Raw genomic sequence first — 26,514 nt, forward strand, 5'->3', positions numbered from 1 at the left:
AAATGGGACTCATTCTGTTATATGTCTATCATAGCCAGTACAAATACGGGGACTCATTCTGTTATATGTCTATCATAACCAGTTCAAATGGGACTCATTCTGTTGTATGTCTATCATAACCAGTACAAATAGGGGGACTCATTCTGTTTATATCTATCATAACCAGTACAAATATGCGGACTCATTCTGTTATATGTCTATCATAACCAGTACAATACGGGGACTCATTCTGTTATATGTCTATCATAACCAGTACAACTAGGGGGTCACATTCTATTTTATGTCTATCATAACCAGTACAACTAGGGGGACTCATTCTGCTATATGTATATCATAGCCAGTACAAATGGGATTCATTCTGTTATATGTCTATCATAGCCAGTACAAATAGGGGGTCTCATACTGTTATATGTCTATCATATCCAGTACAAATAGGGGGACTCATTCTGTTATATGTTTATCATAGCCAGTACAAATAGGGGGGCTCATTCTGTTATATGTCTATCATAGCCAGTACAAATAGGGGGACTCATTCTGTTATATGTCTATCATAACCAGTTCAAATGGGACTCATTCTGTTATATGTCTATCATAGCAAGTACAAATAGGGGGACTCATTCTGTTATATGTCTATTATAACCAGTACAAATAGGGGGACTCATTCTGTTATATGTCTATCATAACCAGTACAAATTCGCGGACTCATTCTGGTATATGTCTATCATAGCCAGTACAAATGGGACTCATTCTGTTATATGTCTATCATAACCAGTAGAAATAGGGGGACTCATTCTGTTATATGTATATCATAACCAGTACAAATAGGGGGACTCATTCTGTTATATGTATATCATAACCAGTACAAATGGGATTCATTCTGTTATATATCTATCATAACCAGTACGAATGGGACTCATTCTGTTATATGTCTATCATAGCCAGTACAAATAGGGGGACTCATTCTGTTATATGTCTATCATAACAAGTACAAATAGGGGGACTCATTCTGTTATATGTCTATCATAACCAGTACAAATAGGGGGACAATCTTTTATATGTCTGTCACAACCAGTACAATAGGGGGACTCATTCTGTTATATGTATATCATAACCAGTACAAATGGGATTCATTCTGTTATATGTCTATCATAACCAGTAGAAATGGGACTCATTCTGTTATATGTCTATCATAACCAGTACAAATAGGGGGACTCATTCTGTTATATGTCTATCATAGCTAGTACAAATAGGGTGACTCCTTCTGTTATATGTCTATCATAACCAGTACAAATAGGGGGACTCATTCTGTTATATGTCTATCATAACCAGTACAGATAGGGGGACTCATTCTGTTATATGTCTATCATAACCAGTACAGATAGGGGGACTCATTCTGTTATATGTCTATCATAACCAGTACAGATAGGGGGACTCATTCTGTTATATGTCTATCATAACCAGTACAAATAGGGGGACTCATTCTGTTATATGTCTATCATAACCAGTACATATAGGGGGACTCATTCTGTTATATGTCTTTCATAACCAGTACAGATAGGGGGACTCATTCTGTTATATGTCTATCATAACCAGTACAGATAGGGGGACTCATTCTGTTATATGTCTATCATAACCAGTACAAATAGGGGGACTCATTCTGTTATATGTATATCATAACCAGTACAAATAGGGGGACTCATTCTGTTATATGTCTATCATAGCCAGTACAAAAGGGATTCATTCTGTTATATGTCTATCATAACCAGTAGAAATGGGACTCATTCTGTTATATGTCTATCATAACCAGTACAAATAGGGGGACTCATTCTGTTATATGTCTATCATAGCCAGTACAAATAGGGGACTTATTCTGTTATATGTCTATCATAGCCAGTACAAATAGAGGGACTCATTCTGTTATATGTCTATCATAGCCAGTACAAATGGGACTCATTCTGTTATATGTCTATCATAACCAGTACATATAGCGGGACTCATTCTGTTATTTGTCTATTATAGCCAGTACAAATAGGGGGACTAATTCTGTTATATGTCTATCATAGCCAGTACAAATAGGGGGACTCATTCTGTTATATGTCTATCATAGCCAGTACAAATAGGGGGACTCATTCTGTTATATGTCTATCATAGCCAGTACAAATAGGGGACTTATTCTGTTATATGTCTTTCATAGCCAGTACAAATGGGGGGACTCATTCTTTTATATGTCTGTCGCAAACAGTACAATAGGGGGACTCATTCTATTTTATGTATATCATAACCAGTACAAATGGGATTCATTCTGTTATATGTCTATCATAACCAGTATAAATGGGACTCATTCTGTTATATGTCTATCATAGCCAGTACAAATAGGGGGACTCATTCTGTTATATGTCTATCATAGCCAGTACAAATAGGGAAGTTATTCTGTTATATGTCTATCATAGCCAGTGCAAATAGGGGGACTCATTCTGTTATATGTCTATCATGACCAGTAGAAATAAGGGGAATCATTCTGTTATATGTCTATCATAACCAGTAGAAATAGGGGGACTCATTCTGTTATATGTCTATCATAACCAGTACAGATAGGGGACTCATTCTGTTATATGTCTATCATAACCAGTACAAATAGGGGGACTCATTATGTTATATGTCTATCATAACCAGTACAAATAGGGGGACTCATTCTGTTATATGTCTATCATAACCAGTACAGATAGGGGGACTCATTCTGTTATATGTCTATCATAACCAGTACAGATAGGGGGACTCATTCTGTTATATGTCTATCATAACCAGTACAAATAGGGAGACTCATTCTGTTATATGTATATCATAACCAGTACAAATAGGGGGACTCATTCTGTTATATGTCTATCATAGCAAGTACAAATAGGGGGACTCATTCTGTTATATGTCTATTATAACCAGTACAAATAGGGGGACTCATTCTGTTATATGTCTATCATACCAAGTACAAATAGGGGGACTCATTCTGTTATATGTCTATTATAACCAGTACAAATAGGGGGACTCATTCTGTTATATGTCTATCATAACCAGTACAAATTCGCGGACTCATTCTGGTATATGTCTATCATAGCCAGTACAAATGGGACTCATTCTGTTATATGTCTATCATAACCAGTAGAAATAGGGGGACTCATTCTGTTATATGTATATCATAACCAGTACAAATAGGGGGACTCATTCTGTTATATGTATATCATAACCAGTACAAATGGGATTCATTCTGTTATATATCCATCATAACCAGTACGAATGGGACTCATTCTGTTATATGTCTATCATAGCCAGTACAAATAGGGGGACTCATTCTGTTATATGTCTATCATAACAAGTACAAATAGGGGGACTCATTCTGTTATATGTCTATCATAACCAGTACAAATAGGGGGACAATCTTTTATATGTCTGTCACAACCAGTACAATAGGGGGACTCATTCTGTTATATGTATATCATAACCAGTACAAATGGGATTCATTCTGTTATATGTCTATCATAACCAGTAGAAATGGGACTCATTCTGTTATATGTCTATCATAACCAGTACAAATAGGGGGACTCATTCTGTTATATGTCTATCATAGCCAGTACAAATAGGGGGACTCATTCTGTTATATGTCTATCATAACCAGTACATATAGGGGGGACTCATTTTGTTATTTGTCTATCATAGCCAGTACAAATAGGGGGACTCATTCTGTTATATGTCTATCATAGCCAGTACAAATAGGGGGACTCATTCTGTTATATGTCTATCATAGCCAGTACAAATAGGGGGACTCATTCTGTTATATGTCTATCATAGCCAGTACAAATAGGGGACTTATTCTGTTATATGTCTTTCATAGCCAGTACAAATGGGACTCATTCTGTTATATGTCTATCATAACCAGTACAAATGGGACTCATTCTGTTATATGTCTATCATAGCCAGTACAAATAGGGGGACTCATTCTGTTATATGTCTATCATAACCAGTACAAATAGGGGTACTCATTCTGTTATATGTCTATCATAACCAGTACAAATAGGGGGACTCATTCTTTTATATGTCTGTCACAAACAGTACAATAGGGGGACTCATTCTGTTATATGTATATTATAACCAGTACAAATGGGATTCATTCTGTTATATGTCTATCATAACCAGTATAAATGGGACTCATTCTGTTATATGTCTATCATAGCCAGTACAAATAGGGGGACTCATTCTGTTATATGTCTATCATAGCCAGTACAAATGGGACTCATTCTGTTATATGTCTATCATAACCAGTACATATAGCGGGACTCATTCTGTTATTTGTCTATCATAGCCAGTACAAATAGGGGGACTTATTCTGTTATATGTCTATCATAGCCAGTACAAATAGGGGGTCTCATTCTGTTATATGTCTATCATAGCCAGTACAAATAGGGGGACATTCTGTTATATGTCTATCATAGCCAGTAGAAATAGGGGGACTCATTCTGTTATATGTCTATCATAACCAGTTCAAATAGGGGGACTCATTCTGTTATATGTCTATCATAACCAGTACAAATGGGACTCATTCTGTTATATGTCTATCATAGCCAGTACAAATACGGGGACTCATTCTGTTATATGTCTATCATAACCAGTTCAAATGGGACTCATTCTGTTGTATGTCTATCATAACCAGTACAAATAGGGGGACTCATTCTGTTTATATCTATCATAACCAGTACAAATATGGGGACTCATTCTGTTATATGTCTATCATAGCCAGTACAAATAGGGGGACTCATTCTTTTATATGTCTATCATGTCCAGTACAAATAGGGGGACTCATTCTTTTATATGTCTATCATAGCCAGTACAAATAGGGGGACTCATTCTGTTATATGTCTATCATAACCAGTACAATAGGGGGACTCATTCTGTTATATGTCTATCATAACCAGTACAACTAGGGGGTCACATTCTATTTTATGTCTATCATAACCAGTACAACTAGGGGGACTCATTCTGCTATATGTCTATCATAGCCAGTACAAATGGGATTCATTCTGTTATATGTCTATCATAGCCAGTACAAATAGGGCGTCTCATACTGTTATATGTCTATCATATCCAGTACAAATAGGGGGACTCATTCTGTTATATGTTTATCATAGCCAGTACAAATAGGGGGGCTCATTCTGTTATATGTCTATCATAGCCAGTACAAATAGGGGGACTCATTCTGTTATATGTCTATCATAACCAGTACAAATGGGACTCATTCTGTTATATGTCTATCATAGCAAGTACAAATAGGGGGACTCATTCTGTTATATGTCTATTATAACCAGTACAAATAGGGGGACTCATTCTGTTATATGTCTATCATAACCAGTACAAATTCGCGGACTCATTCTGGTATATGTCTATCATAGCCAGTACAAATGGGACTCATTTTGTTATATGTCTATCATAACCAGTAGAAATAGGGGGACTCATTCTGTTATATGTATATCATAACCAGTACAAATAGGGGGACTCATTCTGTTATATGTATATCATAACCAGTACAAATGGGATTCATTCTGTTATATATCTATCATAACCAGTACGAATGGGACTCATTCTTTTATATGTCTATCATAGCCAGTACAAATAGGGGGACTCATTCTGTTATATGTCTATCATAACAAGTACAAATAGGGGGACTCATTCTGTTATATGTCTATCATAACCAGTACAAATAGGGGGACAATCTTTTATATGTCTGTCACAACCAGTACAATAGGGGGACTCATTCTGTTATATGTATATCATAACCAGTACAAATGGGATTCATTCTGTTATATGTCTATCCTAACCAGTAGAAATGGGACTCATTCTGTTATATGTCTATCATAACCAGTACAAATAGGGGGACTCATTCTGTTATATGTCTATCATAGCCAGTATAAATAGGGGACTTATTCTGTTATATGTCTATCATAGCCAGTACAAATAGAGGGACTCATTCTGTTATATGTCTATCATAGCCAGTACAAATGGGACTCATTCTGTTATATGTCTATCATAACCAGTACATATAGCGGGACTCATTCTGTTATTTGTCTATTATAGCCAGTACTGATAGGGGGACTCATTCTGTTATATGTCTATCATAACCAGTACATATAGGGGGACTCATTCTGTTATATGTCTATCATAGCCAGTACAAATAGGGGGACTCATTCTGTTATATGTCTATCATAGCCAGTACAAATAGGGGGACTCATTCTGTTATATGTCTATCATAGCCAGTACAAATAGGGGACTTATTCTGTTATATGTCTTTCATAGCCAGTACAAATGGGACTCATTCTGTTATATGTCTATCATAACCAGTACAAATGGGACTCATTCTGTTATATGTCTATCATAGCCAGTACAAATAAGGGGACTCATTCTGTTATATGTCTATCATAACCAGTACAAATAGGGGTACTCATTCTGTTATATGTCTATCATAACCAGTACAAATAGGGGGACTCATTCTTTTATATGTCTGTCATAAACAGTACTATAGGGGGACTAATTCTGTTATATGTATATCATAACCAGTACAAATGGGATTCATTCTGTTATATGTCTATCATAACCAGTATAAATGGGACTCATTCTGTCATATGTCTATCATAGCCAGTACAAATAGGGGGACTCATTCTGTTATATGTCTATCATAGCCAGTACAAATGGGACTCATTCTGTTATATGTCTATCATAACCAGTACATATAGCGGGACTCATTCTGTTATTTGTCTATCATAGCCAGTACAAATAGGGGGACTCATTCTGTTATATGTCTATCATAGCCAGTACAAATAGGGGGTCTCATTCTGTTATATGTCTATCATAGCCAGTACAAATAGGGGGACTCATTCTGTTATATGTCTATCATAGCCAGTAGAAATAGGGGGACTCATTCTGTTATATGTCTATCATAACCAGTACAAATAGGGGGACTCATTCTGTTATATGTCTATCATAACCAGTACAAATGGGACTCATTCTGTTATATGTCTATCATAGCCAGTACAAATAGGGGGACTCATTCTGTTATATGTCTATCATAACCAGTTCAAATGGGACTCATTCTGTTGTATGTCTATCATAACCAGTACAAATAGGGGGACTCATTCTGTTTATATCTATCATAACCAGTACAAATATGGGGACTCATTCTGTTATATGTCTATCATAGCCAGTACAAATAGGGGGACTCATTCTTTTATATGTCTATCATATCCAGTACAAATAGGGGGACTCATTCTTTTATATGTCTATCATAGCCAGTACAAATAGGGGGACTCATTCTGTTATATGTCTATCATAACCAGTACAAATGGGACTCATTCTGTTATATGTATATCATAACCAGTACAAATGGGATTCATTCTGTTATATGTCTATCATAGCCAGTACAAATGGGACTCATTCTGTTATATGTCTATCATAGCCAGTACAAATAGGGGGACTCATTCTGTTATATGTCTATCATAGCCAGTACAAATAGGGGGACTCCTTCTGTTATATGTCTATCATAACCAGTACAAATAGGGGGACTCATTCTGTTATATGTCTATCATAACCAGTACAAATGGGACTCATTCTGTTATATGTCTATCATAGCCAGTACAAATACGGGGACTCATTCTGTTATAAGTCTATCATAACCTGTACAAATAGGGGGACTCATTCTGTTATATGTCTATCATAACCAGTACAAATAGGGCGACTCATTCTGTTATATGTCTATCATAACCAGTACAAATGGGACTCATTCTGTTATATGTCTATCATAGCCAGTACAAATAGGGAGACTCATTCTGTTATATGTCTATCATAACCAGTACAAATAGGGGGACTCATTCTGTTATATGTCTATCATAACCAGTACAAATAGGGGGACTCATTCTGTTATATGTCTATCATAACCAGTACAAATGGGACTCATTCTGTTATATGTATATCATAACCTGTACAAATGGGATTCATTCTGTTATATGTCTATCATAGCCAGTACAAATGGGACTCATTCTGTTATATGTCTATCATAGCCAGTACAAATAGGGGGACTCATTCTGTTATATGTCTATCATAGCCAGTACAAATAGGGGGACTCATTCTGTTATATGTCTATCATAACCAGTACAAATAGGGGGACTCATTCTGTTATATGTCTATCATAACCAGTACAAATGGGACTCATTCTGTTATATGTCTATCATAGCCAGTACAAATACGGGGACTCATTCTGTTATATGTCTATCATAACCAGTACAAATAGGGGGACTCATTCTGTTATATGTCTATCATAACCAGTACAAATAGGGGGACTCATTCTGTTATATGTCTATCATAACCAGTACAAATGGGACTCATTCTGTTATATGTATATCATAACCTGTACAAATGGGATTCATTCTGTTATATGTCTATCATAGCCAGTACAAATGGGACTCATTCTGTTATATGTCTATCATAGCCAGTACAAATAGGGGGACTCATTCTGTTATATGTCTATCATAGCCAGTACAAATAGGGGGACTCATTCTGTTATATGTCTATCATAACCAGTACAAATAGGGGGACTCATTCTGTTATATGTCTATCATAACCAGTACAAATGGGACTCATTCTGTTATATGTCTATCATAGCCAGTACAAATACGGGGACTCATTCTGTTATATGTCTATCATAACCTGTACAAATAGGGGGACTCATTCTGTTATATGTCTATCATAACCAGTACAAATAGGGGGACTCATTCTGTTATATGTCTATCATAACCAGTACAAATGGGACTCATTCTGTTATATGTCTATCATAGCCACTACAAATAGGGGGACTCATTCTGTTATATGTCTATCATAACCAGTACAAATAGGGGGACTCATTCTGTTATATGTCTATCATAACCAGTACAAATAGGGGGACTCATTCTGTTATATGTCTATCATAACCAGTACAAATGGGACTCATTCTGTTATATGTCTATCATAGCCAGTACAAATAAGGGAACTCCTTCTGTTATATGCAGGGGTGCCGAGTGGGGGGGGGAGCGGGTACAAATTACCCAGGCTTCCTGAGGGGCCCAGCGGTGGCCCGGGTCCGACGCTGCCCTCCCCTTCATCACAGCAGCCCAGCACACAGTGTGTGCTGAGCTGCAGTGGGAGACTGCTCATGGCTGCTGAGCAGCAGCCTCATCAGTCTCCTATGCCTGTGGGGGGGGAGCGATCACACTGTTCGCAACCTTCCTGGCTTTACGCCAGGTTGAGGGGACATGTCCACGCCCACCGCAATTAGGCCAAGGCCCCTGTTACCCGGTGCCGGGGGAGGGTTCCTATGGAGCCAGGCTAGGTTTGCGATATGTAGCCCATAGGCTACAGTGGGCTATCGTCATCTTCAGATGGCGGTAGCTGCGGGGGCCAATCTCAGGAATGCATCTCATCTTGGAAATTGGTGAATATGGCGGCGTCGCATCCGCTATATATGGGTTGCAGCTGCTGGCGAGAATGGAGGGATCGCAGAAGGTATCGGAGATATCTGCTGTGATCCTCAGTCATACATTACAGGGGGAATCGGTATGTAATGCTGGCAGGCGGGATGCCTCCTGTCACAATATCGACAGCGCCGTCCCGATGGTTGGTATCCCGGCAGGAGTCGGGTTAGTATACTTGCCCTCCTCCTTCTCCCCTAACCCTCCCTTCTTGTAGCCTAACTCCCCCCTTAGTGCCTAACCCCCCCAAGACCTAACGCTAACCCCGCTATGCTACATAAACCTAACACTCCCCCCCTCCCCGCGGCTAACAGCTAAGGCGCCCCCGGCTTACCTCGTTCAGGCTGACGTCTTGTCTGTATTCCAGCATCTGTATTTCAACGCCTATCTTAAGTCCCGTATCGGGCTTCCATCGCCAGGATTCAGACCGGTGGCATGCTGTCCGCCGATCTGGTAACTACATCCCTTACAGAGGATACTAAATATTAGCATTTTTGGGGGACAAGCCGCAAATATTTATTGATAAATGGGCCCCTAAGGGCGTGATTCAAAGATGGACACAAATCCGCGTCTTTGTAAGCTGCGACTGTGTGAAAATATGGGGCAACTGCAGGAACAGCGACTGCATCTGTCTCTCAGTCAGGCCCCAAATCCAGTGCAAGCAGGCAAATACTTACTGGCTCATCTCAAGAGAGGGTCAGGCAACTTTTTCAATGGAGAGTGGCAATCATACGTGGCCTGTGGTTCTGCAGTACTTTGGATAAAAATGTAATTGCACTATTAGCCCTACTTTTAGGACATTTCGGCAGTACAGCAATCTTGCGAGCAGTTCTGACTATAAAATAACCCAGTGACGTGGTCAATGACGCTGCTGTATTAATTATGCACACCCTTAAAACGCCCGTTTTGGCCTTTAAGCACGCCTGCGTTCGGATCTCCACTCCCCATTTTCAAGCACCTTCCCCTGTTACCACCCACATACGCCTCCTCCTGTCACTCAAAATATTTAGCGAACAAACGATTTTCGGCCGCACTGACTGGTTCGCGCATGCGTATTATGATCCGTACGCATGCGCAGTTGAGCAAACATCGCTCGGAACGAACGAGCGGCTGCTTACGAGCGTCTCCGAATCAGGCCCACAATGCTCTGCATGGATCTGGGCGGAGTAATACAGCTCTGGATGATTTGCCCTGTCAGAGAAAGAGGGATGGAGTGATACTAAGGGTTCTATGTACTAAGCAGTGTTATGGTGCATACACACGGTCAGATTTCAAACACAGCCTGTGAGATGGCAGTTGGGAGCTGATTGGCTGGTACCTTATCACTTTCTTATCACATTTCTATCTGTCTCCTAACACTGCTTAGTAAATAGACCCCTATGGGGTCTATGCACTAAAACGTTGGAGAGAGTTAAAATGGACAGAGATAAAGTACCAACCAATCAGCTCTTAACTGTCATTTTTAAAACACAGCATGTACAGCATACTTACCAACATCTAAGGTCAGCTTCCCGGGAGAAGTGGGCAGTGATGGGGGCGGCAGCGGACTATTGCATCATTAGGCATCATGCCCTCACGACAAAATCCCTGGAAATGTGGGTATTTGGATGGAGAGCAGGGACAAATGACACAATTAACATAGAATTGCGTCAATAAGCCCAGCCCCCTCCCGGAGGATCGCTGAACAAAGGTAAGATTCTCCCTATTCTGCCCACAAGGAAGTTGGCAGTTTACGTGAGAAGTGCCTACTCTTCCGTGGGTGTGGGGGGCTACCCGGAAAATAGGGAGCGTCACGCAGGTTTCTGAAAAGTAGGCATGTATGCTGTAAAGTGACAGGTAGGAGCTGATTGGTTGGTACTTTATCTCAGTTCACTTTATATCTTTCCAAGGCTTAGTAAATAGACCCCTAAGAGTGGACAACAGAAGCCAGTGGTTACTAACCATCGATGTTCCCGGTTCGATGGAAGTACTTTTTTCCATCATATTGTGAGTATTCAATGTTTGAGAGGCATCAACTGCAGCTTTCTGATATGGTTGACAGCTTCTATGCAGAGCAGTGATAATTAAAGAGATGCAGAGCAGTGATAAATAAAGAGATGTAGAGCTGTGATAAATAAAGAGATGCAGAGCTGTGATAAATAAGGAGATGCAGAGTAGTGATAAATAAGGAGATGCAGAGCAGTGATAAATAAAGAGATGTAGAGCTGTGATAAATAAAGAGATGCAGAGCAGTGATAAATAAAGAGATGCAGAGCTGTGATAAATAAAGAGATGCAGAGCAGTGATAAATAAAGAGACGCAGAGCTGTGATAAATAAATAGATGCAGAGCAGTGATAAATAAGGAGACTCAGAGCTGTGATAAATAAAGAGACGCAGAGCTGTGATAAATAAAGAGACGCAGAGCTGTGATAAATAAAGAGACGTAGAGCTGTGATGAATAAAGAGACTCAGAGCAGTGATAGATAAAGAGACGCAGAGCAGTGATAGATAAAGAGACGCAGAGCAGTGATAGATAAAGAGATGCAGAGCAGTGATAAATAAGGAGACTCAGAGCTGTGATAAATAAAGAGACGCAGAGCAGTGATAAATAAAGAGATTCAGAGCTGTGATATATAAAGAGACGCAGAGCTGTGATAAATAAATAGATGCAGAGCTGTGATAAAATAAATAGATGTAGAGCTGTGATAAATAATGAGATGCAGAGCAGTGATTGATATATAAAGAGATGCAGAGCAGTGATTGATATATAAAGAGACGCAGAGCAGTGATAAATAAGGAGATTCAGAGCTGTGATAAATAAACAGATGCAGAGCTGTGATAAATAAAGAGATGCAGAGCTGTGATAAATAAAGAGATTCAGAGCTGTGATAAATAAAGAGATGCAGAGCTGTGATAAATAAAGAGATGCAGAGCAGTGATATAGAGATGCAGAGTAGTGATAAATAAAGAGATGCAGAGCTGTGATAAATAAATAGATGCAGAGCAGTGATATAGAGATGCAGAGCTGTGATAAATAAAGAGATGCAGAGCTGTGATAAAATAAATAGATGTAGAGCTGTGATAAAGAGATGCAGAGCAGTGATTGATATATAAAGAGATGCAGAGCAGTGATATATAAATAGATGCAGAGCAGTGATATATAAAGAGATTCAGAGCTGTGATAAATAAAGAGATGCAGAGCTGTGATAAAATAAATAGATGTAGAGCTGTGATAAATAAAGAGATGCAGAGCAGTGATTGATATATAAAGAGATGCAGAGCAGTGATATATAAATAGATGCAGAGCAGTGATATATAAAGAGATGCAGAGCTGTGATAAATAAATAGATGCAGGGCTGTGATAAATAGATGCAGAGCTGTGATAAATAAAGAGATGCAGAGCTGTGATAAATAAAGAGATGCGGAGCAGAGATAAATTGAGAGATGCGGAGCAGTGATAAATAGATGCGGAGCTGTGGTAAATAAACAGATGCGGAGCTGTGACAAATAAAGAGGTGCGCAGCTGTGATAAATAAAGAGATGCAGAGCAGTGATATATAAAGAGATGTAGAGCAGTGATAAATAAATAGATGCAGAGCTGTGATAAATAGATGAAGAGCAGTGATATATAAAGAGATGCAGAGCTGTGATAAATAAATAGATGCAGAGCAGTGATATATAAGGAGATGCAGAGCAGTGATATATAAATAGATGCAGAGCAGTGATAAATAAATACATGCAGAGCTGTGATAAATAAAGAGATGCAGAGCTGTGATAAATAAAGAGGTGCGGAGCTGTGATAAATAAAGAGATGCGGAGCAGTGATAAATAAAGAGATGCGGAGCTGTGGTAAATAAAGAGATGCAGAGCTTTGATATATAGAGATACAGATCTGTGATAAATAAAGAGATGTAGAGCTGTGATATATAAAGAGATGTAGAGCTGTGATATATAAAGAGATGCAGAGCAGTGATAAATAAAGAGACGCAGAGCTGTGATAATTAAAGAGACGCAGAGCAGTGATAAATAAAGAGATGCAGAGCAGTGATAAATAAAGAGATGCAGAGCTGTGATATATAGAGATACAGAGCAGTGATACATAGAGATACAGAGCAGTGATAAATAAAGAGATGCAGAGCAGTGATAAATAAAGAGATGCAGAGCTGTGATAAATAAAGAGATGCAGAGCAGTTATGAATAAGGAGATGCAGAGCTGTGATAAAGAGATGCAGAGCAGTGACAAATAAAGAGATGCAAAGCTGTGATAAATAAAGAGATGCAGAGCTGTGATATATAAAGAGATGCAGATCAGTGATGAAGAGATGCAGCGCAGTGATAAATAAAGAGTTGCAGAGCTGTGATAAATAAAGAGATGCAGAGGAGTGATAAATAAAGAGATGCAGAGCAGTTATGAATAAGGAGATGCAGAACTGTGATATATAAAGAGATGTAGAGCAGTGATAAATAAATAGATGCAGAGCAGTTATGAATAAGGAGATGCAGAACTTTGATATATAAAGAGATGAAGAACTGTGATATATAAAGAGATGCAGAGCAGTGACAAATAAATAGATGCAGAGCAGTGACAAATAAATAGATGCAGAGCAGTGACAAATAAAGAGATGCAGAGCAGTGACAAATAAAGAGATGCAGAGCAGTGATAAATAAATAGATGCAGAACTGTGATAAATAAAGAGATGCAGAGCTGTGATCTATAAAGAGATGCAGAGCTGTGATAAATAAAGAGATGCAGAGCTGTGATAAATAAAGAGATGCAGAGCTGTAATATATAAAGAGATGCAGATCAGTGATGAAGAGATGCAGCGCAGTGATAAATAAAGAGTTGCAGAGCTGTGATAAATAAAGAGATGCAGAGGAGTGATAAATAAATAGATGCAGAGCAGTTATGAATAAGGAGATGCAGAACTGTGATATATATAGAGATGCAGAGCAGTGATAAATAGATGCAGAGCAGTTATGAATAAGGAGATGCAGAACTGTGATATATAAAGAGATGCAGAGCTGTGATATATAAAGAGATGCAGAACAGTGATAAATAAAGAGATGCAGAGCAGTGACAAATAAAGAGATGCAGAGCAGTGACAAATAAAGAGATGCAGAGCTGTGATATATAGAGATACAGAGCAGTGATAAATAAAGAGATTCAGAGCAGTTATGAATAAAGAGATGTAGAGCTGTGATATATAAAGAGATGTAGAGCAGTGATAAATAAAGAGATGCAGAGCTGTGATAATTAAACAGATGCAGATCTGTGATAAATAAAGAGATGCAGAGCAGTGATAAATAAAGAGATGCAGAGTAGTGATAAATAAAGAGATGCAGAGCTGTGATAAATAGATATGCAGAGCTGTGATATATAAAGAGATGCAGAGCAATGATAAATAAAGAGATGCAGAGCTGTGATATATAGAGATACAGAGCAGTGATATATAGAGATACAGTGCAGTGATAAATAAAGAGATGCAGAGCAGTGATAAATAAAGAGATGCAGAGCTGTGATAAATAAAGAGATGCAGAGCAGTTATGAATAAGGAGATGCAGAGCTGTGATATATAAAGAGATGCAGAGCAGTGATAAATAAAGATACAGAGCTGTGATAAATAAAGAGATGCAGAGCTGTAATATATAAAGAGATGCAGCGCAGTGATAAATAAAGAGTTGCAGAGCTGTGATACATAAAGAGATGCAGAGGAGTGATAAATAAAGCGATGCAGAACAGTTATGAATAAGGAGATGCAGAACTGTGATATATATAGAGATGCAGAGCAGTGATAAATAGATGCAGAGCAGTTATGAATAAGGAGATGCAGAACTGTGATATATAAAGAGATGCAGAGCTCTGATATATAAAGAGATGCAGAACAGTGATAAATAAAGAGATGCAGAGCAGTGACAAATAAAGAGATGCAGAGCAGTGACAAATAAAGAGATGCAGAGCTGTGATAAATAAAGAGATGCAGAGCTGTGATCTATAAAGAGATGCAGAGCTGTGATAAATAATTAGATGCAGAGCTGTGACAAATAAAGAGATGCAGAGCAGTGACAAATAAAGAGATGCAGAGCAGTGACAAATAAAGAGATGCAGAGCAGTGACAAATAAAGAGATGCAGAGCAGTGATATATAAAGAGATGCAGAGCTGTGATAAATAAATAGATGCAGGGCTGTGATAAATAGATGCAGAGCTGTGATAAATAAAGAGATGCAGAGCTGTGATAAATAAAGAGATGAAGAGCTGTGATAAATAAAGAGATGCTGAGCTGTGATAAATTGAGAGATGCGGAGCAGTGATAAATAGAGAGATGCGGAGCTGTGGTAAATAAACAGATGCGGAGCTGTGACAAATAAAGAGGTGCGGAGCTGTGATAAATAAAGAGGTGCGGAGCTGTGATAAATAAAGAGGTGTGGAGCTGTGATAAATAAAGAGATGCAGAGCAGTGATATATAAAGAGATGCAGAGCTGTGATAAATAAATAGATGCAGAGCAGTGATATATAAGGAGATGCAGAGCAGTGATATATAAAGAGGTGCGGAGCTGTGATAAATAAACAGATGCGGAGCAGTGATAAATAAGAGATGCAGAGCTGTGGTAAATAAAGAGATGCAGAGCTTTGATATATAGAGATACAGAGCTGTGATAAATAAAGAGATGCAGAGCTTTGATATATAGAGATACAGAGCAGTGATAAAAATAGAGATGCAGAGCTGTGATATATAGAGATAGAGAGCAGTGATATATAAAGAGATTCAGAGCAGTTATGAATAAAGAGATGTAGAGCTGTGATATATAAAGAGATGCAGAGCAGTGATAAATAAATAGATGCAGAACTGTGATAAATAAAGAGATGCAGAGCTGTGATCTATAAAGAGATGCAGAGCTGTGATAAATAAAGAGATGCAGAGCTGTGATAAATAAAGAGATGCAGAGCTGTAATATATAAAGAGATGCAGATCAGTGATGAAGAGATGCAGCGCAGTGATAAATAAAGAGTTGCAGAGCTGTGATAAATAAAGAGATGCAGAGGAGTGATAAATAAATAGATGCAGAGCAGTTATGAATAAGGAGATGCAGAACTGTGATATATATAGAGATGCAGAGCAGTGATAAATAGATGCAGAGCAGTTATGAATAAGGAGATGCAGAACTGTGATATATAAAGAGATGCAGAGCTGTGATATATAAAGAGATGCAGAACAGTGATAAATAAAGAGATGCAGAGCAGTGACAAATAAAGAGATGCAGAGCAGTGACAAATAAAGAGATGCAGAGCTGTGATATATAGAGATACAGAGCAGTGATAAATAAAGAGATTCAGAGCAGTTATGAATAAAGAGATGTAGAGCTGTGATATATAAAGAGATGTAGAGCAGTGATAAATAAAGAGATGCAGAGCTGTGATAATTAAACAGATGCAGATCTGTGATAAATAAAGAGATGCAGAGCAGTGATAAATAAAGAGATGCAGAGTAGTGATAAATAAAGAGATGCAGAGCTGTGATAAATAGATATGCAGAGCTGTGATATATAAAGAGATGCAGAGCAATGATAAATAAAGAGATGCAGAGCTGTGATATATAGAGATACAGAGCAGTGATATATAGAGATACAGTGCAGTGATAAATAAAGAGATGCAGAGCAGTGATAAATAAAGAGATGCAGAGCTGTGATAAATAAAGAGATGCAGAGCAGTTATGAATAAGGAGATGCAGAGCTGTGATATATAAAGAGATGCAGAGCAGTGATAAGTAAAGATACAGAGCTGTGATAAATAAAGAGATGCAGAGCTGTAATATATAAAGAGATGCAGCGCAGTGATAAATAAAGAGTTGCAGAGCTGTGATAAATAAAGAGATGCAGAGGAGTGATAAATAAAGCGATGCAGAACAGTTATGAATAAGGAGATGCAGAACTGTGATATATATAGAGATGCAGAGCAGTGATAAATAGATGCAGAGCAGTTATGAATAAGGAGATGCAGAACTGTGATATATAAAGAGATGCAGAGCTGTGATATATAAAGAGATGCAGAACAGTGATAAATAAAGAGATGCAGAGCAGTGACAAATAAAGAGATGCAGAGCAGTGACAAATAAAGAGATGCAGAGCTGTGATAAATAAAGAGATGCAGAGCTGTGATCTATAAAGAGATGCAGAGCTGTGATAAATAATTAGATGCAGAGCTGTGACAAATAAAGAGATGCAGAGCAGTGACAAATAAAGAGATGCAGAGCAGTGACAAATAAAGAGATGCAGAGCAGTGACAAATAAAGAGATGCAGAGCAGTGATATATAAAGAGATGCAGAGCTGTGATAAATAAATAGATGCAGGGCTGTGATAAATAGATGCAGAGCTGTGATAAATAAAGAGATGCAGAGCTGTGATAAATAAAGAGATGAAGAGCTGTGATAAATAAAGAGATGCTGAGCTGTGATAAATTGAGAGATGCGGAGCAGTGATAAATAGAGAGATGCGGAGCTGTGGTAAATAAACAGATGCGGAGCTGTGACAAATAAAGAGGTGCGGAGCTGTGATAAATAAAGAGGTGCGGAGCTGTGATAAATAAAGAGGTGCGGAGCTGTGATAAATAAAGAGATGCAGAGCAGTGATATATAAAGAGATGCAGAGCTGTGATAAATAAATAGATGCAGAGCAGTGATATATAAAGAGGTGCGGAGCTGTGATAAATAAACAGATGCGGAGCAGTGATAAATAAAGAGATGCAGAGCTGTGGTAAATAAAGAGATGCAGAGCTTTGATATATAGAGATACAGAGCTGTGATAAATAAAGAGATGCAGAGCTTTGATATATAGAGATACAGAGCAGTGATAAAAATAGAGATGCAGAGCTGTGATATATAGAGATAGAGAGCAGTGATATATAAAGAGATTCAGAGCAGTTATGAATAAAGAGATGTAGAGCTGTGATATATAAAGAGATGCAGAGCAGTGATAAATAAAGAGATGTAGAGCTGTGATAATTAAAAAGACGCAGAGCAGTGATAAATAAAGAGATGCAGAGCTGTGATATACAGATGCAGAGCAGTGATAAATAAAGAGATGCAGAGCAGTGATAAATAAAGAGATGCAGAGCTTTGATAAATAGAGATGCAGAGCTGAGATATATAAAGAGATGCAGAGCAGTGATAAATAAAGAGATGCAGAGCTGTGATATATAGAGATACAGAGCAGTGATACATAGAGATACAGAGCAGTGATAAATAAAGAGATGCAGAGCAGTGATAAATAAGAGATGCAGAGCTGTGATAAATAAAGAGATGCAGAGCAGTTATGAATAAGGAGATGCAGAGCTGTGATATATAAAGAGATGCAGAGCAGTGATAAATAAAGAGATGCAAAGCTGTGATAAATAAAGAGATACAGAGCTGTGATATATAAAGAGATGCAGAGCAGTGATGAAGAGATGCAGAGCAGTGATAAAGAGTTGCAGAGCTGTGATAAATAAAGAGATGCAGAGGAGTGATAAATAAATAGATGCAGAGCAGTTATGAATAAGGAGATGCAGAACTGTGATATATAAAGAGATGTAGAGCAGTGATAAATGAAGAGATGCAGAGCAGTTATGAATAAGGAGATGCAGAACTGATATATAAAGAGATGCAGAGCAGTGACAAATAAATAGATGCAGAGCAGTGACAAATAAAGAGATGCAGAGCAGTGATAAATAAAGAGATGCAGAGCAGTGACAAATAAAGAGACGCAGAGCTGTGATATATAGAGATACAGAGCAGTGATAAATAAAGAGATTCAGAGCAGTTATGAATAAAGAGATGTAGAGCTGTGATAAATAAAGAGATGCAGAGCAGTTATGAATAAGGAGATGCAGAGCTGTGATAAAGAGATGCAGAGCTGTGATAAATAAAGAGATGCAGAGCTGTGATATATAAAGAGATGCAGAGCTGTGATAAATAAAGAGATGCAGAGCTGTAATATATAAAGAGATGCAGATCAGTGATGAAGAGATGCAGCGCAGTGATAAATAAAGAGTTGCAGAGCTGTGATAAATAAAGAGATGCAGATGAGTGATAAATAAATAGATGCAGAGCAGTTATGAATAAGGAGATGCAGAACTGTGATATATAAAGAGATGCAGAGCAGTGATAAATAAATAGATGCAGAGCAGTTATGAATAAGGAGATGCAGAACTGTGATATATAAAGAGATGCAGAACTGTGATATATAAAGAGATGCAGAGCAGTGACAAATAAAGAGATGCAGAGCAGTGATAAATAAATAGATGCAGAGCTGTGATAAATAAAGAGATGCAGAGCTGTGATCTATAAAGAGATGCAGAGCTGTGATAAATAAATAGATGCAGAGCTGTGATAAATAATTAGATGCAGAGCAGTGACAAATAAAGAGATGCAGAACAGTGACAAATAAAGAGATGCAGAGCAGTGACAAATAAAGAGATGCAGAGCAGTGACAAATAAAGAGAAGCAGAGCTGTGATATATAGAGATACAGAGCAGTGATAAATAAAGAGATTCAGAGCAGTGATGAATAAAGAGATGTAGAGCTGTGATATATAAAGAGATGCAGAGCAGTGATAAATAAAGAGATGCAGAGCTGTGATAATTAAACAGATGCAGATCTGTGATAAATAAAGAGATGCAGAGTAGTGATAAATAAAGAGATGCAGGGCTGTGATAAATAGAGATGCAGAGCTGTGATATATAAAGAGATGCAGAGCAATGATAAATAAAGAGATGCAGAGCTGTGATATATAGAGATACAGAGCAGTGATATATAGAGATACAGTGCAGTGATAAATAAAGAGATGCAGAGCAGTGATAAATAAAGAGATGCAGAGCTGTGATAAATAAAGAGATGCAGAGCAGTTATGAATAAGGAGATGCAGAGCTGTGATATACAAAGAGATGCAGAGCAGTGATAAATAAAGATGCAGAGCTGTGATAAATAAAGAGATGCAGAGCTGTTATATATAAAGAGATGCAGAGCAGTGATAAAGAGATGCAGAGCTGTGATAAATAAAGAGATGCAGAGCTGTAATATATAAAGAGATGCAGATCAGTGATGAAGAGATGCAGCGCAGTGATAAATAAAGAGTTGCAGAGCTGTGATAAATAAAGAGATGCAGAGGAGTGATAAATAAATAGATGCAGAGCAGTTATGAATAAGGAGATGCAGAACTGTGATATATATAGAGATGCAGAGCAGTGATAAATAGATGCAGAGCAGTTATGAATAAGGAGATGCAGAACTGTGATATATAAAGAGATGCAGAGCTGTGATATATAAAGATATGCAGAACAGTGACAAATAAAGAGATGCAGAGCAGTGACAAATAAAGAGATGCAGAGCAGTGACAAATAAAGAGATGCAGAGCTGTGATAAATAAAGAGATGCAGAGCTGTGATCTATAAAGAGATGCAGAGCTGTGATAAATAAATAGATGCAGAGCTGTGATAAATAATTAGATGCAGAGCAGTGACAAATAAAGAGATGCAGAGCAGTGACAAATAAAGAGATGCAGAGCAGTGATAAATAAAGAGATGCAGAGCAGTGACAAATAAAGAGATGCAGAGCAGTGATATATAAATAGATGCAGAGCAGTGATATATAAAGAGATGCAGAGCTGTGATAAATAAATAGATGCAGGGCTGTGATAAATAGATGCAGAGCTGTGATAAATAAAGAGATGCAGAGCTGTGATAAATAAAGAGATGAAGAGCTGTGATAAATAAAGAGATGCTGAGCTGTGATAAATTGAGAGATGCGGAGCAGTGATAAATAGAGAGATGCGGAGCTGTGGTAAATAAACAGATGCGGAGCTGTGACAAATAAAGAGGTGCGGAGCTGTGATAAATAAAGAGGTGCGGAGCTGTGATAAATAAAGAGATGCAGAGCAGTGATATATAAAGAGATGCAGAGCTGTGATAAATAAATAGATGCAGAGCAGTGATATATAAGGAGATGCAGAGCAGTGATATATAAAGAGGTGCGGAGCTGTGATAAATAAACAGATGCGGAGCAGTGATAAATAAAGAGATGCAGAGCTGTGGTAAATAAAGAGATGCAGAGCTTTGATATATAGAGATACAGAGCTGTGATAAATAAAGAGATGCAGAGCTTTGATATATAGAGATACAGAGCAGTGATAAATATAGAGATGCAGAGCTGTGATATATAGAGATAGAGAGCAGTGATATATAAAGAGATTCAGAGCAGTTATGAATAAAGAGATGTAGAGCTGTGATATATAAAGAGATGCAGAGCAGTGATAAATAAAGAGATGCAGAGCTGTGATAATTAAAAAGACGCAGAGCAGTGATAAATAAAGAGATGCAGAGCTGTGATATACAGAGATGCAGAGCAGTGATAAATAAAGAGATGCAGAGCTTTGATAAATAGAGATGCAGAGCTGAGATATATAAAGAGATGCAGAGCTGTGATATATAGAGATACAGAGCAGTGATACATAGAGATACAGAGCAGTGATAAATAAAGAAATGCAGAGCAGTGATAAATAAGAGATACAGAGCTGTGATAAATAAAGAGATGCAGAGCAGTTTTGAATAAGGAGATGCAGACCTGTGATATATAAAGAGATGCAGAGCAGTGATAAATAAAGAGATGCAAAGCTGTGATAAATAAAGAGATACAGAGCTGTGATATATAAAGAGATGCAGAGCAGTGATGAAGAGATGCAGAGCAGTGATAAATAAAGAGTTGCAGAGCTGTGATAAATAAAGAGATGCAGAGGAGTGATAAATAAATAGATGCAGAGCAGTTATGAATAAGGAGATGCAGAAGTGTGATATATAAAGAGATGTAGAGCAGTGATAAATAAATAGATGCAGAGCAGTTATGAATAAGGAGATGCAGAACTGATATATAAAGAGATGCAGAGCAGTGACAAATAAATAGATGCAGAACAGTGACAAATAAAGAGATGCAGAGCAGTGACAAATAAAGAGATGCAGAGCAGTGACAAATAAAGAGATGCAGAGCAGGGACAAATAAAGAAAGAGATGCAGAGCAGTGACAAATAAAGAGATGCAGAGCAGTGACAAATAAAGAGATGCAGAGCAGTGACAGATAAAGAGATGCAGAGCAGTGACAGATAAATAGATGCAGAGCAGTGAAAAATAAAGAGATGCAGAGCAGTGATAAATAAAGAGATGCAGAGCAGTGATAAATAAAGAGGTGCGGAGCTGTGATAAATAAAGAGCTGCGGAGCAGTGTTAAATAAAGAGATGCGGAGCTGTGATAAATAAAGAGATGCAAAGCTTTGATATATAGAGATACAGAGATGTAATAAATAAAAAGATGCAGAGCTTTGATATATAGGGATACAGAGCAGTGATAAATAAAGAGATGCAGAGCTGTGATATATAGAGATACAGAGCAGTGATAAATAAAGAGATTCAGAGCAGTTATGAATAAAGAGATGCAGAGCTGTGATATATAATGAGATGCAGAGCAGTGATAAATAAAGAGATGCAGAGCTGTGATAATTAAAGAGATGCAGAGCTGTGATAAATAAAGAGATGCAGAGCAGTGATAAATAAAGAGATGCAGAGCTGTGATAAATAAAGAGATGCAGAGTAGTGATAAATAAAGAGATGCAGAGCTTTGATAAATAGAGATGCAGAGCTGTGATATATAAAGAGATGCAGAGCAGTGATAAATAAAGATGCAGAGCAATGATAAATAAAGAGATGCAGAGCAGTGATATATAGAGATACAGAGCAGTGATATATAGAGATACAGTGCAGTGATAAATAAAGAGATGCAGAGCAGTGATAAATAAAGAGATGCAGAGCAGTTATGAATAAGGAGATGCAGAGCTGTGATATATAAAGAGATGCAGAACTGTGATATATAAAGAGATGCAGAGCAGTGACAAATAAATAGATGCAGAGCAGTGACAAATAAAGAGATGCAGAGCAGTGATAAATAAAGAGATGCAGAGCAGTGACAAATAAAGAGATGCAGAGCAGTGATAAATAAATAGATGCAGAGCTGTGATCTATAAAGAGATGCAGAGCTGTGACAAATAAATAGATGCAGAGCAGTGACAAATAAAGAGATGCAGAGCAGTGACAAATAAAGAGATGCAGAGCAGTGGCAAATAAAGAGATGCAGAGCAGTGACAAATAAAGAGATGCAGAGCAGTGACAAATAAAGAGATGCAGAGCAGTGGAAAATAAAGAGATGCAGAGTAGTGACAAATAAAGAGATGCAGAGCAGTGACAAATAAAGAGATGCAGAGCAGTGGCAAATAAAGAGATGCAGAGCAGTGACAAATAAAGAGATGCAGAGCTTTGACAAATAAAGAGATGCAGAGCAGTGACAAATAAAGAGATGCAGAGCAGTGATAAATAAAGAGATGCAGAGCAGTGATAAATAGATGCAGAGCAGTGACAAATAAAGAGATGCAGAGCAGTGACAAATAAAGAGATGCAGAGCATTGATAAATAAAGAGATGCAGAGCAGTGACAAATAAAGAGATGCAGAGCAGTGATAAATAAAGAGATGTAGAGCTGTGATAAATAAATAGATGCAGAGCAGTGACAAATAAAGAGATGCAGAGCAGTGATAAATAAATAGATGCAGAGCTGTGATAAATAAAGAGATGCAGAGCTGTGATCTATAAAGAGATGCAGAGCTGTGATAAATAAATAGATGCAGAGCAGTTATAAATAAAGAGATGCAGAGCTGTGATAAATAAAGAGATGCAGAGCTGTGATATATAAATAGATGCAGAGCAGTGATAAAGAGATGCAGAGCAGTGATAAAGAGATGCAGAGCTGTGATAAATAAAGAGATGCAGAGCTGTGATATATAAAGAGATGCAGATCAGTGATGAAGAGATGCAGCACAGTGATAAATAAAGAGTTGCAGAGCTGTGATAAATAAAGAGATGCAGAGGAGTGATAAATAAATAGATGCAGAGCAGTTATGAATAATGAGATGCAGAACTGTGATATATAATGAGATGCCGAGCAGTGATAAATAAATAGATGCAGAGAAGTTATGAATAAGGAGATGCAGAACTGTGATATATAAAGAGATGCAGAACTGTGATATATAATGAGATGCAGAGCAGTGATAAATAAATAGATGCAGAGCAGTGACAAATAAAGAGATGCAGAGCAGTGATAAATAAAGAGATGCAGAGCAGTGACAAATAAAGAGATGCAGAGCAGTGATAAATAAATAGATGCAGAGCTGTGATAAATAAAGAGATGCAGAGCTGTGATCTATAAAGAGATGCAGAGCTGTGATAAATAAATAGATGCAGAGCTGTGATAAATAAATAGATGCAGAGCAGTGACAAATAAAGAGATGCAGAGCAGTGATAAATAAAGAGATGCAGAGCAGTTACAAATAAAGAGATGCAGAGCAGTGATAAATAAAGAGATGCAGAGCAGTGACAAATAAAGAGATGCAGAGCAGTGATAAATAAATAGATGCAGAACTGTGATAAATAAAGAGATGCAGAGCTGTGATCTATAAAGAGATGCAGAGCTGTGATAAATAAAGAGATGCAGAGCTGTGATAAATAAAGAGATGCAGAGCTGTAATATATAAAGAGATGCAGATCAGTGATGAAGAGATGCAGCGCAGTGATAAATAAAGAGTTGCAGAGCTGTGATAAATAAAGAGATGCAGAGGAGTGATAAATAAATAGATGCAGAGCAGTTATGAATAAGGAGATGCAGAACTGTGATATATATAGAGATGCAGAGCAGTGATAAATAGATGCAGAGCAGTTATGAATAAGGAGATGCAGAACTGTGATATATAAAGAGATGCAGAGCTGTGATATATAAAGAGATGCAGAACAGTGATAAATAAAGAGATGCAGAGCAGTGACAAATAAAGAGATGCAGAGCAGTGACAAATAAAGAGATGCAGAGCTGTGATATATAGAGATACAGAGCAGTGATAAATAAAGAGATTCAGAGCAGTTATGAATAAAGAGATGTAGAGCTGTGATATATAAAGAGATGTAGAGCAGTGATAAATAAAGAGATGCAGAGCTGTGATAATTAAACAGATGCAGATCTGTGATAAATAAAGAGATGCAGAGCAGTGATAAATAAAGAGATGCAGAGTAGTGATAAATAAAGAGATGCAGAGCAATGATAAATAAAGAGATGCAGAGCTGTGATATATAGAGATACAGAGCAGTGATATATAGAGATAAAGTGCAGTGATAAATAAAGAGATGCAGAGCAGTGATAAATAAAGAGATGCAGAGCTGTGATAAATAAAGAGATGCAGAGCAGTGATAAATAAAGAGATGCAGAGCTGTGATAAATAAAGAGATGCAGAGCAGTTATGAATAAGGAGATGCAGAGCTGTGATATATAAAGAGATGCAGAGCAGTGATAAATAAAGATACAGAGCTGTGATAAATAAAGAGATGCAGAGCTGTGATATATAAAGAGATGCAGAGCAGTGATAAAGAGATGCAGAGCTGTGATAAATAAAGAGATGCAGAGCTGTAATATATAAAGAGATGCAGCGCAGTGATAAATAAAGAGTTGCAGAGCTGTGATAAATAAAGAGATGCAGAGGAGTGATAAATAAAGCGATGCAGAGCAGTTATGAATAAGGAGATGCAGAACTGTGATATATATAGAGATGCAGAGCAGTGATAAATAGATGCAGAGCAGTTATGAATAAGGAGATGCAGAACTGTGATATATAAAGAGATGCAGAGCTGTGATATATAAAGAGATGCAGAACAGTGATAAATAAAGAGATGCAGAGCAGTGACAAATAAAGAGATGCAGAGCAGTGACAAAGAGATGCAGAGCTGTGATAAATAAAGAGATGCAGAGCTGTGATCTATAAAGAGATGCAGAGCTGTGATAAATAATTAGATGCAGAGGTGTGACAAATAAAGAGATGCAGAGCAGTGACAAATAAAGAGATGCAGAGCAGTGACAAATAAAGAGATGCAGAGCAGTGACAAATAAAG

The sequence above is a fragment of the Taudactylus pleione genome, unplaced genomic scaffold (assembly GCF_031769625.1).
Source record: "Taudactylus pleione unplaced genomic scaffold, aTauple2 ptg000212l, whole genome shotgun sequence".
Classification (NCBI taxonomy): domain Eukaryota; kingdom Metazoa; phylum Chordata; class Amphibia; order Anura; family Myobatrachidae; genus Taudactylus; species Taudactylus pleione.